The sequence below is a fragment of the Mus caroli genome, unplaced genomic scaffold (assembly GCF_978045245.1).
Source record: "Mus caroli unplaced genomic scaffold, Mus_caroli_1 scaffold_12, whole genome shotgun sequence".
Taxonomy (NCBI): Eukaryota; Metazoa; Chordata; class Mammalia; order Rodentia; family Muridae; genus Mus; species Mus caroli.
This window is the reverse complement of record NW_028227267.1, coordinates 65,925,683-65,941,502: the sequence shown is the minus strand read 5'-3', so window position 1 is coordinate 65,941,502 and position 15,820 is coordinate 65,925,683. Positions and strand designations below refer to the sequence as shown.

General features: G+C 46.5%; 1 protein-coding gene across 1 annotated transcript in view; it reads right to left on the bottom strand.

The window, feature by feature from the left end:
* Pebp4 (phosphatidylethanolamine binding protein 4) overlaps positions 1-3,658 on the bottom strand; it is a 221,158-nt gene extending 217,500 nt beyond the window's left edge. The window contains exon 1 of the mRNA XM_021182056.2: positions 3,450-3,658. The gene's annotated coding sequence lies outside the window, so the exon portion shown is untranslated. The remainder of the gene's footprint in view (positions 1-3,449) is intronic.
* Between the last annotated feature and the right edge of the window lie 12,162 nt (positions 3,659-15,820).

The following is a 15,820-nucleotide window of genomic DNA, read 5'->3' as shown; positions in this document are numbered from 1 at the left end:
CACACAGAGACTTATCACCTCCTCAGACGCCAAGAATATATATTTATGGTGCACAGAGGCAGACAAGTGTAAAACTGAAGGAAGGAAGGAAGGAAGGAAGGAAGGAAGGAAGGAAGGAAGGAAGGAAGGAAGGAAGGAAGGGAGGGAGGGAGAGAGAGAGGGAGAGAAGGAGGGAGGGAAGGGAGGACGAGGGAGGGAAGGAGGGAGGGAAGGGAAGGAGGGAGAGAGGGGGAGGGAGGAAGGAGGAGGAAGAGAAGAAGCAAGGAGGAGAGAGAGAGAGAGAGAGAGAGAGAGAGAGGTGGAATCAGTACATGGTCGGAATTGAGGCAGGAAGATTGCTGGGACTGCAATAATGCGTTCTAGACCTGCCCAGGTTACATATAGGGACCCTTTCTCAAGAAACATTGAAACAACAGGAAAAACAAAACAAAACAAACAAACAAACAAACAAAAAACACCAAGGAAAGCCAAGATGGAAGAAACTAATAAAAAGTGCTTTAGTGACTAAGGGCCCCAATCCTGGGAAGGAGCTAGTGGTCCCTATTATAAATGAGCAAGCCTGAGAGGCCACCCTCCGGCTTCTTGCTTTAGATAATCTCTAAGTCTTGCATTGGATCCACCATTTTGGTGCCATGTGATGCAGGCAGGGGGTTGTTAGGACCATGCTCTTGCACCCACAAGACTACAAGCTGAATGAACCCCATTTCTTTATAAAGTAACCACCCTTGGGTATTTTATGTTAGCAATAGACAACACACTAATACAAAGATATAACAATTATAAATATATATCCACCAAGCATCAGTGATCCAAACAATGTGAAGTTTGCAAACACTGACAGATTTAAATAGAGAAATAGATAACTTGATGAAAATAACAGTTGGAGAACTCAATAGTATACTTTAAATTTTTTAAATTTTATGTATTTATTGTGGGGGGTGCACAGACCATGGCATACGTGTAGAAATTAAAGGACACTTTATGGGAGTTATTTCCTTTTGCCTCACAGGTCCTGGAAATTGAACCCTGATCATCAGGCTTGGCTCCGCAGAAAGTGCCTTTGCCTATTGGGCCATTCCAGTAAAGACATAGAGGATCTGAACAATACTATAAACCAATGGAATGCATCAAGATAAACCTAACAGGCCACTCAACAAAAGGATAATGAACAATGGCAAGTCTTAATGGCTATAAATTGTGGATATCATACAGCATGTGTTTTGGGTTCTGTGGAGTGAGACTAGAAAATAACATGATCATAGCTGGAGATGCCAGTACTCTCCTGAAAGGGCTCAGTGGGTAAAGGTGCTTGCTGCAAGCCTGAAGAAGAAAATAATGGAAATGTCACAAACAGGTTGAAATTAAATAGTATATATTGTTGTCAATGCCGGGAATCAAACCCAGGGTCTCATGCATGCAAGGAAGCCATCTATCACCAAAGACATCCCTAGTCCATCAACAGTACATCAGTAAAACGACAAAGAAGAGATTATTAGAGAACTCAGAGAATAACCAGAGAGAAATGAAATCAAAACACAATATACCAAGGTGGATGGGATACAGAGAAAGCTGGAAGTGATCTCAGATCACTGTAAACAGAAACATTAAGACAGTGAGTGTGGTGGTGTGGTTCATACCTTTAATCCCAGCACAGGCAGAGCAAGCAGAGGCAGGTGAATCTCTGAGTTCAAGAGCAGCCTGGTCTACAAAGAAACGAGAGAGAGGGGGGGGGAGGGAGAGGGAGAGGGAGAGGGAGAGAGAGAGGGAGAGGGAGGAGAAGGAAGGAGGAGGAAAAGGAGGAGGAGGAGGAAGGGGAAGAGGAAGAAGAAGAAGAAGAAGAAGAAGAAGAAGAAGAAGAAGAAGAAGAAGAAGAAGAAGAAGAAGAAGAAGAAGAAGAAGAAGAAGAAACAGAGAAGGGAAGGAAAAGAAAAAAAGAAAAGGAAAGAAAGGAAAGAAAACAAAACAGTGAAGGAACTGGAAAGAGAGCACTATAGTTAAAAATACATAATGGAGCCAGCAGTGGTGGCGCACACTTTTAATCCCAGTGCTTGGGAGGCAGAGGCAGGAGGATTTCTGAGTTTGAGTCCAGCCTGATCTACAGAGTGAGTTCCAGAACAGCCAGGGCTACCCAGAGAAACCCTGTCTCGAAAAAACAAAATAATAGTATTAATTATTATTATTATTATTATTATTATTAATGAAAACACATAATGGTCTTCCAAAATGTTGAGCAGCTCACAACCACCTGTAATTCTAGCTCTAGGGTAATATCTGGTGCATACACACACACACACACACATTCACATAAATAAATATTTTTTAAAAGCAAGAAATGCTTACATCAGAAAAGAAACAGAGGGCTGCATGTGGTGTGCACACCTTTAATCCCAGTATACAGGAGATAGAGACAAGTACATCTCTGTGAGTTCAAGGTTAGCCTGGTCTGCATAAAGAGTTCAAGCCTTGGTATATATTATGGTCTAATGATTTCCAATAAAGATATTAAGAACACAAAACAGATACCACCATCTCAACACATGGGGATTTCTAGCCCCATGCCAAAGAACATATCATACACAAAAACTTGAGTCACAGTGAGTCACAGTTTTAAATATAAGAACAAGTATATAACTCAGAAGAAAACACAATTGGAAACTGTCATAGAATTGTCATGGATTTGGCAATGACATGTCTTTTTTTTTTTTTTTTTTTTTTTTTTTAATGCCAAAAAGCACAAGGACAAGAAGCAAAAGAGACAAGCCGGACTTCAACAAAACTGGACCTCACTTTCTCCTTCCAAGGAGAGCATCAATCCATGAGTCCCCATATTTCCAAGTGCGGGAGGAGACAGGGTTATTTTTGTTGGTGTTGTTTTGTTTGTTTTGTTTTGTTTTCCCATTTCACAGAAGGAGTGAGGAGGCCGCAAAAGAAGGAGATGTGGGCCTGGAGAAATGGCTCAGCAGTTCTGAGTGCTTGCTGCTCTGGCAGAGGATGGACATTTCCAGCACCCACAACTGCCTGTGACGCTGGCCTCTGTGGATGCCTGCATATATGTGACGTACACACTCATACACATCAATTAAAATAAAAGTATTTTAAGGAAGGAAACATGCTAAGAGACTGTCAGATTGAGCCTGGCTGAGGCCACTTGTGCTCTTCGCCTCAGCAATTGGACACATTCCAGTGCCCTTTCTAGAGACGATTAGAGATGTGTTTGTGCTCAGAGACAAGCACTTAGAAATGCTGCAAATGATGTATTCAGATCACATGAAATTAGAAGGTTAGAAAATGCTATCCTTGACACTAATTTCTGTCAAGTTTCTGCATCTTAGTCTCTCCGGTTTTTTGTTTGTTTGTTTGTTTTTTGTTTTTGTGCTCTGGCTGGTGGAAAGTCCCTATGTCACACCAGGAGCCAAAAGTGCTTTTTTTTTTTTTTTTTTTTCACTTACCAGGTTTACATTAGATTCTCTACTGTTGTTCTCTCCTGGGGAATCTTGATCCGTTTTGAAGCTGGCAGGGGTCCCTTCAGGGTACCCTCACAGTATTTGTCTAATGGGATGAAGGTTAACTGCTATTGAGGACCTATATAATTCTTAGAGAATGTTTGCAGAGGGAGCACAGGACAGGGGAAGCAGTTGGCTGTTGGGGAGGCAGTTGGAGAAAGTTCCAGAGAAGTTCCAAGGGAGTGCTTTTAGTTTCAAAGGGAGAGGACAGGGAGAGAGGCGAGGGAGAGGCTGCGTCCTCCCAAGGATTCTAAGGCCGAGAGTGGGAACCTCGGGAACAATTCTTTCTCTATTCCTCTTATTTTTCAAGGGACACTAGAGATGCAGGAGGAGAAAGCTGCAGGTGGATGCAGAAAGTCAAAGAGCTCGATCCAGCATTTAGAGAAAGATGAACAGCAAGGAGTGAGTGCCAACAGCAGGAAAGTTCAGACAGAAAACTTCCTTAGAGTCTTTTGCCTCCCCAACCTGTGTGACCTACAGAAATCTGAACAAAGGACTCACTTCCTGTTTCCATGGGTGCAGTTGTCCTAAAATCAGGAAGCTCAGGACAAAACTATGGGTCTTCCTGGACCAGGGTTTCCTGCTGTACTTGAATATCCACACCTGGATTTACAAATTTAATTCCTTCTAGAAAATTCTTTCCATGGAAATAAAGGAACCTAATGGATTTGAGAGCAGAAACACTGCAATCTCAATTACTAGGTAAACTGAGGCAAGAGAGACTTGCAAGATCAAGGCCAGGCTGAGCTACAAGAGGGGGTTCAAATTTAGTCCCTGCAACTTAGTAAGATCTTGTATCCAAATCAAGCATAAAAAGATAGTCGCTCGAGAGATTCAAGGTCACATGCCTTTAATCCCAGCACTTGGGAGGCAGAGGCAGGAGGATACCTATGAGTGCAAGGCCAGCCTGGTCTACAGAGGGAGTTACAGGACAGCTAAAGCTGTCTAAAACTCTGTCTCAGAAAACAACAACAACAACAACAAGCTAAGCAATGCATCTCATTAGTAGAGTATTTGCTTAGCACACATAAAACTCTGAGTTTGATCATAGCATGGAGGCATGGATCTGTAAATCACATCACTCAGGAGGTAGAGACAAGAGAATCAAGAAGTTCAAAGTCATCTTCCACTGCAAAGTAAATTCAAAACCAGCCTGAAATATATGAAATCCTATTATATATATAATAAGGGATTGGGGTGGGGCTGGGGTATAGTTCAATTGTAAAGCACTTGCTTAATATACCCAAGGCCCAACTTTTTAACCCCCTGTACTGGAAAGGAAAGGAAGAGGAAGAGGAAAAAGAGAAAGGAGAAGGAAGAAGGAAAGAAGGAAGGGAAGGGAGGGAGGGAGGGAGGGAGGGAGGGAGGGAGGGAGGGAGGGAGGGAGGGAGGGAGAGGTCAAAGGAAATTCATACACTAGTAGTTTATTTTCAATCCTAGCTGCCCATTGGAGACCTGGAAATAGCAATGGCCATCATACTCCAGGAGAATTCTGCCACACTCTGAGATGACGCTGATCCTGCTGCTGCCTGACTCAATACTTAGCATCTTTCACCCAAACTGAAAGAAGAGGGCTAGAATGGTAGAGTGTTGGCCTAGGATAAGCAAGTCCCTGGGTCTGATCCCCACTACTGCAAACAGAACAAAGCAAAAACTGCAAGATGGCAGCTCACAAGGTGCCAGTAGTGTCAGTTCAGTAAGGGCATCCCATCCAGATAGTCCCTGCTGCCATTCAGGAGTCCTTAGAGCTGTCGATCTGCAAAGGAGCCATGAGGTCTTCACAGTTAGTGGCAGCCTCCATCACTTTTTGGAAGTACCTCTGAAGGAAGCTTCAGGGCAGACATATCTAACTGCCCCTGAGGTTTCCTGAGCCTGTCTTGAGGGAAGGAAAGAACAGATAAACAGACTGTCCACCTCTGCTCTCTGCCTCCAGGTATCCTGCTCCACTGGATGACTGTGCCACCGAGCCTGTTCCAAAGATAGTGATAGCGTTGCTGTTCACCATGCTCCAAGTACCCTGAGAGCATGTCTAATTTGCACTGTTCTATTTAATCCAGCCCTGTGACCTAGGTCCCTGGTTTACAGCCAAAACTTGGCATATTTATCAAAGGGTACACAATTAGTGAATGGAAGAGCTGGATCCTAACCCAGATTCTTTTGTATCCAAAGCCTGTATGTTTACTCACTCTTCCCCCTTGCTAAGTCATCCTTGACTGTCTGCATTCTCTATCTTCTCCCAAAAGGCCTGCAAACACAAATGTCCCTTCCTTGAAACAAGCTGTCGCTTTGATTCACAGCTTCCCCCAGACTGCCATGGTCACAGGTCATGTGGGGTCCTGTTTCTTGGATGCTCCCCTGTGTCTCACCCTACTTATTCACTCACTCAATCAGCAGACAGTTTCTGGGTCCTCTCCAGGCTGGATGCTGCCAGCCTCTGGTATTTGGCTATCTTGCTGTTACATCAGTCTGGAATTAGAAAGGAGGACAAAATGGTCTCAGCCAGGTCTGGAATAGAAGCTTAGCTATTTTCTTCTGAGGAAGGTGAGTGAAGAACTCATCAAATGCCAAACATCTTAGAGCCCACCCAATGTGCAAAGTAGCTTTGCATATTATTACCGGTCTACACAAAACAGCAGGCGGTTTAATGGGAAAGACAAGCGTTTACTTAACCTCCTATAGAATATCAAATACTGTGATGAGAAGGAACAAAAACTAAATAGCAGAGAACAAGTTCTGAGTTAAAGTACTGTCACAGGTCAGGGCTAGGTTTAGGGCCATGGTCTCATGGGACTAGAGTTGTTCATTGCATAGTGCATCAGTGAGTCTTAGGTGCTGTGTTCTGTAAACTCGCCCTCTGTTCTTTGATAAGGGCTAGAACTCATGTATGGAGTCCTTAGTGCATGACATAGCCCCGGGCCCCCACATCTGATCATGTGATTGCTGTGCGTAGCAAGGTAGAAGACGGAACACAGTCAAGTCATTAAAGCCTAACTGGTCACCTAGAGCAAGTGTAACCTGGTGAGTGGGAGAGGCTCTGACCCATGTGTCAGGCTATCCACAGATACCAGCCAAAAAGCAAAGATCAGCCAGGGGTGAGGCTGGGGCCTTGATCTTCACTTTGAGATCTCAGAGGGAAGCTGGGCACGCCTTCTCGCACTCCTTCTCTGGTGTGTCTACTCGGAGAGTGGGCTTGTCAGAGGATGCCTGCTAGGAACGAGTCAGATCTTTGTGCAGTTTATTCTGTCTTCCTTTAGAAGCAACCTTACCTGTGTGATAATTCCCCAAACAGTCCCAAGGCATGCAGGGAAAAGAGTTAGAGGAGACTTGACATCCTTGGAAGCTCCAGAGGGGAGAGGGTGGAGTGACCTGGAGGCAGATTTCTAGTCTAAGAGTAGCAATCATTGATGGGTTGGGAAGTCCCCCGCTGGGCTCTGTATGGACTCACAGGGCACCCTTTAGGAAACTATCCACACAGGTCCTAGCATGCCCAAGCAGGGACACTGCAGAAAGGATTCCACTCTGGAGCAAAGGATGGATTGGAGGTCCTGGATGTTTAGCCTGTGCTCTGCAGAGGAGCTTCGGCAATCTTTGTGGCTATGGTGCGTGGGGAGGGAAAACCCAGCAGTTGGAACACGGTTCTGTTTTCTGCATTGGGGTTCTGTCTTAGGTGGTTTGTGTGTCACTGTGATCGATAACCTGGCAGAAATAAATGATGGGAAATAAGATTTATTTTGGTTCAGGGTTTTAGGAGGTAGGAGTCCATCACAGTGAGGAAAACCTGGCAGAGTTACTCAAGTCGGTTGGATCAAAGGGTTAGAGAGAGCAGAGAGAGCTACAACCAGGGACCCCGCAAGCTGCAGAGGCTTACCCCTAGTGACCCACTTCTGCCAGCTAGCCCTTATCTCCTAAAGACTCCACAGCGTCTTAAAATAGCCCAGTAAGTTGAGGAATACACATTCAAAACCTGAGTCTATAAAGGACATTTCAGATCTGAATCGCAACAGCTTCACTAATAATGATGGAACTGGTAAGGTCTTATGACCTGTTCAAAGGATGGACCAGGGAATGAACAAACCGATAGAAGATCAATATTGAAATCAGTGTGCTAAAGGTAACATCCATGGCTTCTTCCACGGTGGATGTCATAGCTGGTTTTATGTCAACCTGACCCAAGCTAAAGTCATCTGAAAGAAAGCCTTCCATAAGACTCAACTGTAAGGCATTTTCTTAATTAGTGACTGATGGGGGAGGGCCCAGCTCATTGTGGGTGGCGCCATCCCTGAGCTGGTGGTCCTGGGTTGTATAAGAAAGCAGGCTGAGTAAGCCAGGAGGCAGCACCCTTTCACAGCCTCTGCATCAGCTCCTGCTTCCAAGTTCCTGTCCTGCTTGAATTCCTGTCCTGAGTTCCTTTGATGATGAACAATGACATCAGTGACAGCCCTCTGGCTTCTGTTTCCCCTTCTGGCTTCCCACCATTCTTCCCTGATGTCCACTCCTCAGGGCTCAGCCTCTCCTAGAAATGTTCCCTTCAGCAACTGGCCATGCAAGCTTCCTAAAGGCTTGCTTCTGGCTCTCCCATCCAGTCACTTCTTTCTGCTATAGCTATGTCTCAGTTATGCTTTATCCTATCTACAAACCTTTAAAGACCCTCCTCTTCTTCGTTAAACCTCCCCCCTACTCTTCTTTCCATTTTGCAGGGAATAATAGGAGTTATTGACAAGAGCTTCTAGAGTTGCCCCACCTTCCTTCCAACATAAAAAAGCCATCCTTCCAGGACTCAAAAGGCTTCCTCTCCTCCTGCCTTCAGGCCTCTGCCTCCTGCCAATCATGTATCCCTTTCCCTCCTCTGCATTTTTGATCCCCTCTCCCTTCATTCATTTTATCTTAGGAGCACTTTCTAAGAATGTCTTCAAAAGTAGTCCATAGTGGATGTTGAGATCCATTAGCAGGAGCCCCCTTCTGGATAGAAATATATATATTCCCTGATCCCACTTGGTTGCTGACAGCATAGAGCTCAGTCCCCTATGGGAACTACCAAGGATAACTAGCTAGCTGCCTGAGCCACACTAACATCCATTTCCAGGGCACGCCTCATCCAATGACTGATAAGGAAACAGTGGGTTTATTTATTAAATAAGATTAGTAAGCCACACAGACACAGATATGATTGTCCCAACAGGAGAGTTTGAGTTCACACGTCCCTACCTACGTTAGTGAAAGCGCCTTTGAAGCTGAGCATTGGCTTCCCATACGTGGACCCCTGGGATCAAATCCCAGCACACTCAAAAAGAAAAGTATCCCAAGGGCAGAAGGTATACTACATAGGCTCACTTAATGAAACATGGGTCACCTGGGAAACCAAATGGGTAGGGGGAGATGTGACCAAGAATCTTTATTGTGACTTCTTCTGAAAATATTAATAAGGTGAAACAATGTCCTTTGGCTCCATTTGACCAGTTTTGATAGCTTTAGGATGTTCCTCTCTCTAGGTCTCAGAACCTGCCCTAAGGCATGATTAGTTAATAGTGGGTAAGCACAAATGAAATGAATGGAAAGGGCTTGAGTTGTTGTAAATGTAAAAGCTGTACTCATGGGTTGGAGAGATTTGGCTGCTCTGCCAGAGGGCCTGAGTTCAATTCCCAGCAACTGCATGATGGCTCAGAGCCATCTATAATGCGATCTGATGCCCTCTTCTGGCATGCGAGTGTACATGCATTTATACACTAAAAAAAGAAATTGTTTTTAAAGCTGTGTTGTGAGGTGGAGGGAGTGTCATTTTTCAGCTCTAAGACTCACCAGCCTGGAGGGTGAGCCAGTCTCTCAAGGGTCAGCAACCTCACTCCATATCAAAGCATCAGAGACAAACAGGAACTAGAAAGATGTGATATGTCGGTAGAGCAAGGCCGTCCCTTCTCATAGTTCTGATGGAAGGATGACTGAAGGACCACCACAGATTTTCAGCTCCAGCTAGCTTTGCAAAGTACTTTTTTATCTCTGCATCACAGGCCCACTCTCCCAGTGGCTCCATCCATGCTACTTCCCCCACTAACTCTCCCTAAGAACTGCCCTGCCTGCAAATACTCATATTGGTATCTGTTTCCCGGGCAACCAATATAGACACTCTCTACACCCCCAAAATCCGACTAACCACCGCTCCCTACCTCTCCTTTTTTTCCCCCACAGACAAACATCTTGGAGGAAGAACCCCTCACTATTCCTGGTTTCCCTGTGTTCCAGTTGCCTTCCACACCTCCATGGGTCAAGGCTAGCGCACTACCTTACATGTGGACACCTCAACGCAGAAGACACGCTGCCCACATGCTGGACTCTGTGCGGGCTGACACTTGGCCACTGGGTACTTCAAGTGTCTGGCTGTTACTACACCTTCCACCTTCTAGTGGGTCCTTCTCTCTTGTGCAGACAGGTTGACCCAGTTGCTTGAGCAAGCCTTTACAGCCATGACTTACATATTTTTTTAATTTATTTTATGTATATGAGTACACTGTAGCTGTCTTCAGACACACCAGAAGAGGGCACCAGATCCCATTGCAGATGGTTGTGAGCCACCATGTGGTTGCTGGGAATTGAACTCAGAACCTCTGGAAGAACAGTCAGTGCTCTTGACTGCTGAGCCATCTCTCTAGCGCCATGACTTACACATTTGTGTTGGAACTCTTGCCCTGCTCAGCTAACTGTGGCTTGGACAGCCCCACTTGAATACTCCTCAGGTATCTCAGGCTTGAACTTGAGTGAGACAGGATGGTCTCCTGTAAGTTTTCTCTTCCATTCTCCTTGGTCTTAGTGTCCATCCACCCAGCACCCTAATGGAGTATCAGCTACAATGGCTCAGCTTCTTCCCCTGTTCCAGTCCTTTTAAGATTCTTATCTGAACATTATGGCTGACTTACCCACTGGGCACAGTGAGGAGGGGTCATGGTTCATATAGGGATCTGCATAACTGTTTTTATTAAAAAAAAAAAAGAGCTAGAGAAAGTACCCAAGGAGCTGAAGGGGTCTGCAATCTTATAGGTGGAACAACAATATGAACTAACCAGTACCCCCAGAGCTCGTGTCTCTAGCTGCATATATAGCAGAAGATGGCCTAGTCAGCCATCACTGGGAATAGAGGCCCCTTGGTCATGTAAACTTTATATGTCCCAGTACAGGAGAATGCCAGGGCCAAGAAGTGGGAGTGGGTGGGTAGGGGAGCAGGGTGGGGGGAGAGTATAGGGAACTTTCAGGATAGCATTTGAAATGTAAATGAAGAAAATATCTAATAAAAATTGAAAAAAATAAATAAAAAATAAGAAAAAAGTAACATGGTTTATCCTGGAGTATATTTATCTCTGTGCCAAATGTAGGCATCAAATGTAAGTTTTAAGTTTTTGTGTGTGTGTGTGTATGTGCACACGCGTGTATTTTAAGTACAGACAGAGGTCAAAGGACAACCTTGGTGTCCTTCCTCAGTACAGACAGGGTCCCTCTCTGGTCCTGGGCTCGCCACTTGGGCAGTCTGTCTGGTGACCAAGCCCCAGGAATCCACCTGTCTCCCCCTTCCCAGTGCTAGGATTACAACTGAACACCATGGGTTTTCACAGATTCAGGTCTTGAGGCTTGCAAAGCAAGCATTTCATCAACTAAGCCACCCTCCAAGCCTCTCAACTCATTTATGTAGACCAGGGTGCCACTGAGTTTACTTGCCCCTGACTCCCAAGTGGTGGGATTAACGGGTGTGCACCACTGCTTCCGGCCAGTTTTAATTCTTGCTAATGGAAGGAGTCCACGAACATCATCGTGTTAACTCACTAACCCCTAGGCACTCCTCCCCAGCCTTGGCCTGTTTCATTCACATGGTGGTGGTCTGAATGAAAACGGCTCCCATAGACACACAGGGAGTATTATTATTGGAGGTGTGGCTTTGTTGGAGGAGGTGTGTCACTGGGGTGGGGGGGGGCGGGGTGGACTCTGAGGTTTCAGAAGCTAAGTAAGCAAAGCCTAGAAGCTCACTTTCTCTTCCTGCTGCCTGCAGATCCAGATGTAGAACTCTCAGCTACCTCTCCAGCACCGTGTTCTCCTGCCTGTTGCTATGCTTCGTACTGTGACAACAATGGACTGACCCTCTGAACTGTAAGCCAGTCCCAGTTAAATGCTTTCCTTTATAAGAGTTCCTGTGGTCATGGTGTCTCTTCACAGCAGTAGGAACCCAAACTACGACACATACCATTTTGTCCCGTAACCAGGAATCATTCCAAGCTGCTCATGCCCTGGGCCTCAAACCTAGAACCTCCACCTCTAAGCCCGCACCCAGAGACCGACTCACTCACTCTTCCCCACACCCAGAGTTCCCCACACAACACATCTAAGGCCAGAGATTTGCTTTGCTACCCAGGCTTTGAGAATCCTCTGCCTCGGCTGTCAGGTTAGCAAGCTTACTGCCATGCTGAGTCCTTTGTGGCTGTGTGGCATTTAACCACCTTCATCCTGCCTTTCAGAATCTATCTGCAATGGCTGCAGTTTTTCATGAAAAAGATGGCATCCTTTCCATCTGGCCCCTGGCCCCTGTCTGGACAATCTATATCTATCAATTCCTTCTCTCGAACTGATTAGCACATTTTAACCTCCTGTACCTGCCCCCAAAATAGTCCTTGCACCCTCTCCTGAGGCCTTCACTGCTCTAGACTCCACAGCGGATTTTAGCAGCAAAGAGATGGTCTTTTTCACATCCGTTGAGAAGCAGTCAGAAACACAAAGGAAATGACATTTAAAGGATGTCAGAGGATGGGCAGCATACACAAGAACTGAGGAGGACCAGCTAAGGAGGAAGAAAACCCCGGCAAAGTATAAAGCAAGCCAAGGAGGGCCTCAGTCAGACCGGAAGTAGGGTCAGACGGAAGTAAGCTTCTTCCAGCAATGAAGGCACCACTGAAGGGATGGAGAGATGAGTGAAGGGAAGAGGCAGCTCTCCTGAATAATTGAAGTCTCCTCCTGGCTGAAACAAGATGAAAAATGCTAAGCCAGAGGCTGTTCCAGATTCCAGAGCTTGCTGGCCACGGGGCAGCCTCTGCTGCTGCAGCTGCTTCCTTTGACCATCTTGTTCCTCTCCTCCCCTCCTGCCCCCACCTCTTTGGTCAGATGAAACCCACCCCAGGCACCAACCCTTCTGGGAGTCACCTGACTCCTCTGAGGCTCCTAGCCAACTCAGGAAGTCATGTGACCACTTAGGCATGCATGACAGGTTCCCTGGGGATGCTTTGAGGGGTGACCTTGTGCCCAACTCCCTCCTTGCCCTTAAAGTGGGGCTGCCCCGTGGTCTGGGGGAGAGGGAGGAGAAGGCCCCTGGAGGGGCAGAGCAAGCTTTCTTTCCTCTATTGATTTAGGGCCCCAGTTTCCTAGCCTGGGTTATGTAACACCTGAGGAGAACTAGGCTCCCCTGTCACCTGCACATTTTCTTTCTGTGGAGTGCTTCCTAGCCGCAGCTGCCTCTCAGAGCAGCTCTATTTTGGGAGCTGTTTTCGTTTGGCCTATATTAAGCACAGTCACAAGGCAGAGGCAAGGTGCGGGTGCAGGGTGGCCTGCGGGTTCTTTGTGTCTCTTTTAGTGTTAAGGGTGAGACAAATAGACAAGATGGAGCCTGCAGCTCTAGAGGGGGAGACTCTCAAGTGGTCTATAGGTCTCATGCAAGGACCCAGATGGCAACAGAAAGCTGAGGTTTGGGTGGCCTCCCTCTAACTCCCACAGGCCTAGGCCTCTGCCCAATTTCACATTCTAATTTTTCTCCTCATGTCTTACTAAAAGAGAATCCTATAGTCACTGCTGCCTGGGTCAGAAAGCAGCTTTGGTTCCCTGTGGCCTGCAAGGCTCAGAGACCAGGCTGGATTGGTGGGAGCCTGTGAAATATAGCCAGCAGGGTAGTCACGGGCTATGCAACCCTCTACTAGAAATCCCTTCCTGACCTCATAATAAAACCACAGGACCAGTGGGAGCAGAGCAGGGACTGCTGGGAAGTGACTGCCCAGGTTCTAGAAACAGAGCTAGGACTCAAAGGTTCCTCCTACTTTGAAGGCCTGTGAATAAAAGAGGCGAGGTCAAGAATTCATCTATACTGTCTTTGTTAGGATTTTATTGCTCTGAAGAGACACCATGACCATGGCAACTCTTACAAAGAAAAACATTTGATCAGGGCTAGCTTCCAGTTTCAGAGGTTTAGCCCATTATTGTGGCAGGAAACATGATGGCATGCAGTCAGACATGGTGTTAGAGAAGAAGCTGAGAGTTCTACATCTTGATCCGAAGGCAGCAGAAGGAGACTGTGTGCTACACTGGACATAGCTTGAGCAGAGGAGATCTCAAAGCCCAGCTCCATGGTGATACACTTCCTCCAACAAGGTCACACCTCCTAATAGTGCCACTCCCTATGGCCAAGCATTCAAACATATGAATCTATGGGGCTCATTCCTACCAAACCACCACACCTACTAAGTGTATGGTGTGTCCTTTTTCTCAGTTATGTCACCTGAGCCATTTCCTATGGTGTCTCTAGATGTACCTATCCCATTTCCAGGGACCCAGTGTGTGACCCCAGACTGCTGACCCCCAAATCCACATTTCATGTTCCTTCTCCCTCCCGAGAGTCAAGTCCTGCTGCCCCACTCACTGAGGCAACAAGCAACCCCCACACCCATCTTTCTAGAGTGCAACCAGGTCCAGCCATCAGCCTCCTACCCAGTTTGTATCACAAAGGGACAGAATGAAGACTTCCCTAACTCCTCGGGAGGATGCCGAGGTCACGTTCAAGGAAGGACACAGGCTATGGATTAAGCTTTCATGCATGGCTGGCACTGAGATACTGAGTTTATCAGGCATGCAAAGTGGGTCACGTGGGTCCCAGCAGAGCTACCTGGAAACACCCCCAAGTGAGGAGGTGACTCTCTGGGAGTTGTTACACGGAGTGAGTTTTCCTGGATGGGCAGTAGTGACCCAGGAAAGAAGTCAAGGAGATGAGAGCTGAACATGGAGATGAGAAGAAAAACTGCAGAGCTTGAGTTTGGCCTTGTCCAGAACAGCAAGTTGAACGCCTGCTTCACTTGGCCCCTGTCTCATCCAGGATTTACCCCATCCTTTTGCCCACGGAGTCCTCTGTGTATAAGCTACCTGTTCCCTCATCACTCAGCAGTCTCCTCGGTCATCAGACAGACGACAATTGTTGCTCAAGCTACCTCATATGTATTTTTAGATTTCTTGTATTTTATGTGTATGAGTGATTTTTTTTTTTTTTTTTTTTTTGGTCTGCATGGATGTGTGTGTACCACATACACGCTTGGTGCCCATGGAGTTCAGCAGAGGGTGTCGGATCCCATGGGACTGGAGATAGAGAAAGCCAGTATGTGTGTGCTGGGAATTGAACCTAGGTCTTTTGGGAGAGCAGCAAGTACATTTAGGTGAATAACCAAAACTTTGGTTATTTTGGTTAGGGAACCAAGCTTTGGCTCCTGCTTATATAGCAGGCAGTTTACTAACTGAGCCATCTCCTCCCCAGATCTCTCTCTCTCTCTCTCTCTCTCTCTCTCTCTCTCTCTCTCTCTCTCTCTCTGTGTGTGTGTGTGTGTGTGTGTGTGTGTGTGTGTGTGTGTAGACAAGGTCTCCTTATATAACCCTGCCTGACTTCCAACTCATTATGTAACTCAGGCTAGCCTTGAACTTGTGATTCCCCTGCCTTAACCTTCCAAGTGGATTACAAATGTGAGCTACTGCCTGACTGAACAAGGACCGTTTTGTTTTGGTTGGGTTCTGCCCTGTAGCCTTGTGATCCTCCTCTCCCATCTCCCAAATGCTGGGGTGACAGGTGTGAGCGGCATGCCCGGCTCAGTCCACCGTTCTTGCTATGTTGTTGATATGTTTACTGCCCTATGCTTTATCACTATTTCCAAGTGCACTCCTTCCACTTGCAAAGCTGTCTGTGAGAAAGAGTGCCGACTCCTGCCAGCAACAGCTTCACACGTCCCAGGGTTTACCCCGGCTCCAGATTGCTATTTTCTCTGTGCTTGATTCAGGCATGCACTGCTTTCCTTAGTGCACGCTACAGGAATAGACCCCAAACCATGACATATACTACGGGCCTGGGTGTGAAGTCGGCCAGACGACCTGGGTTTGTGGAGGTGCAATCTGAATGGGATACTGTCCTACCTGTGGTGGTTTCAATGGGTATGGCCCCCCAAACACTCATGTGTTTAGATGCTTGACCCATAGGAAATGACACTATTAGGAGGTATAGCCTTGTTGGATGGGTGTGGCCTTGTTGGAGTGGGTGTGCCACTATG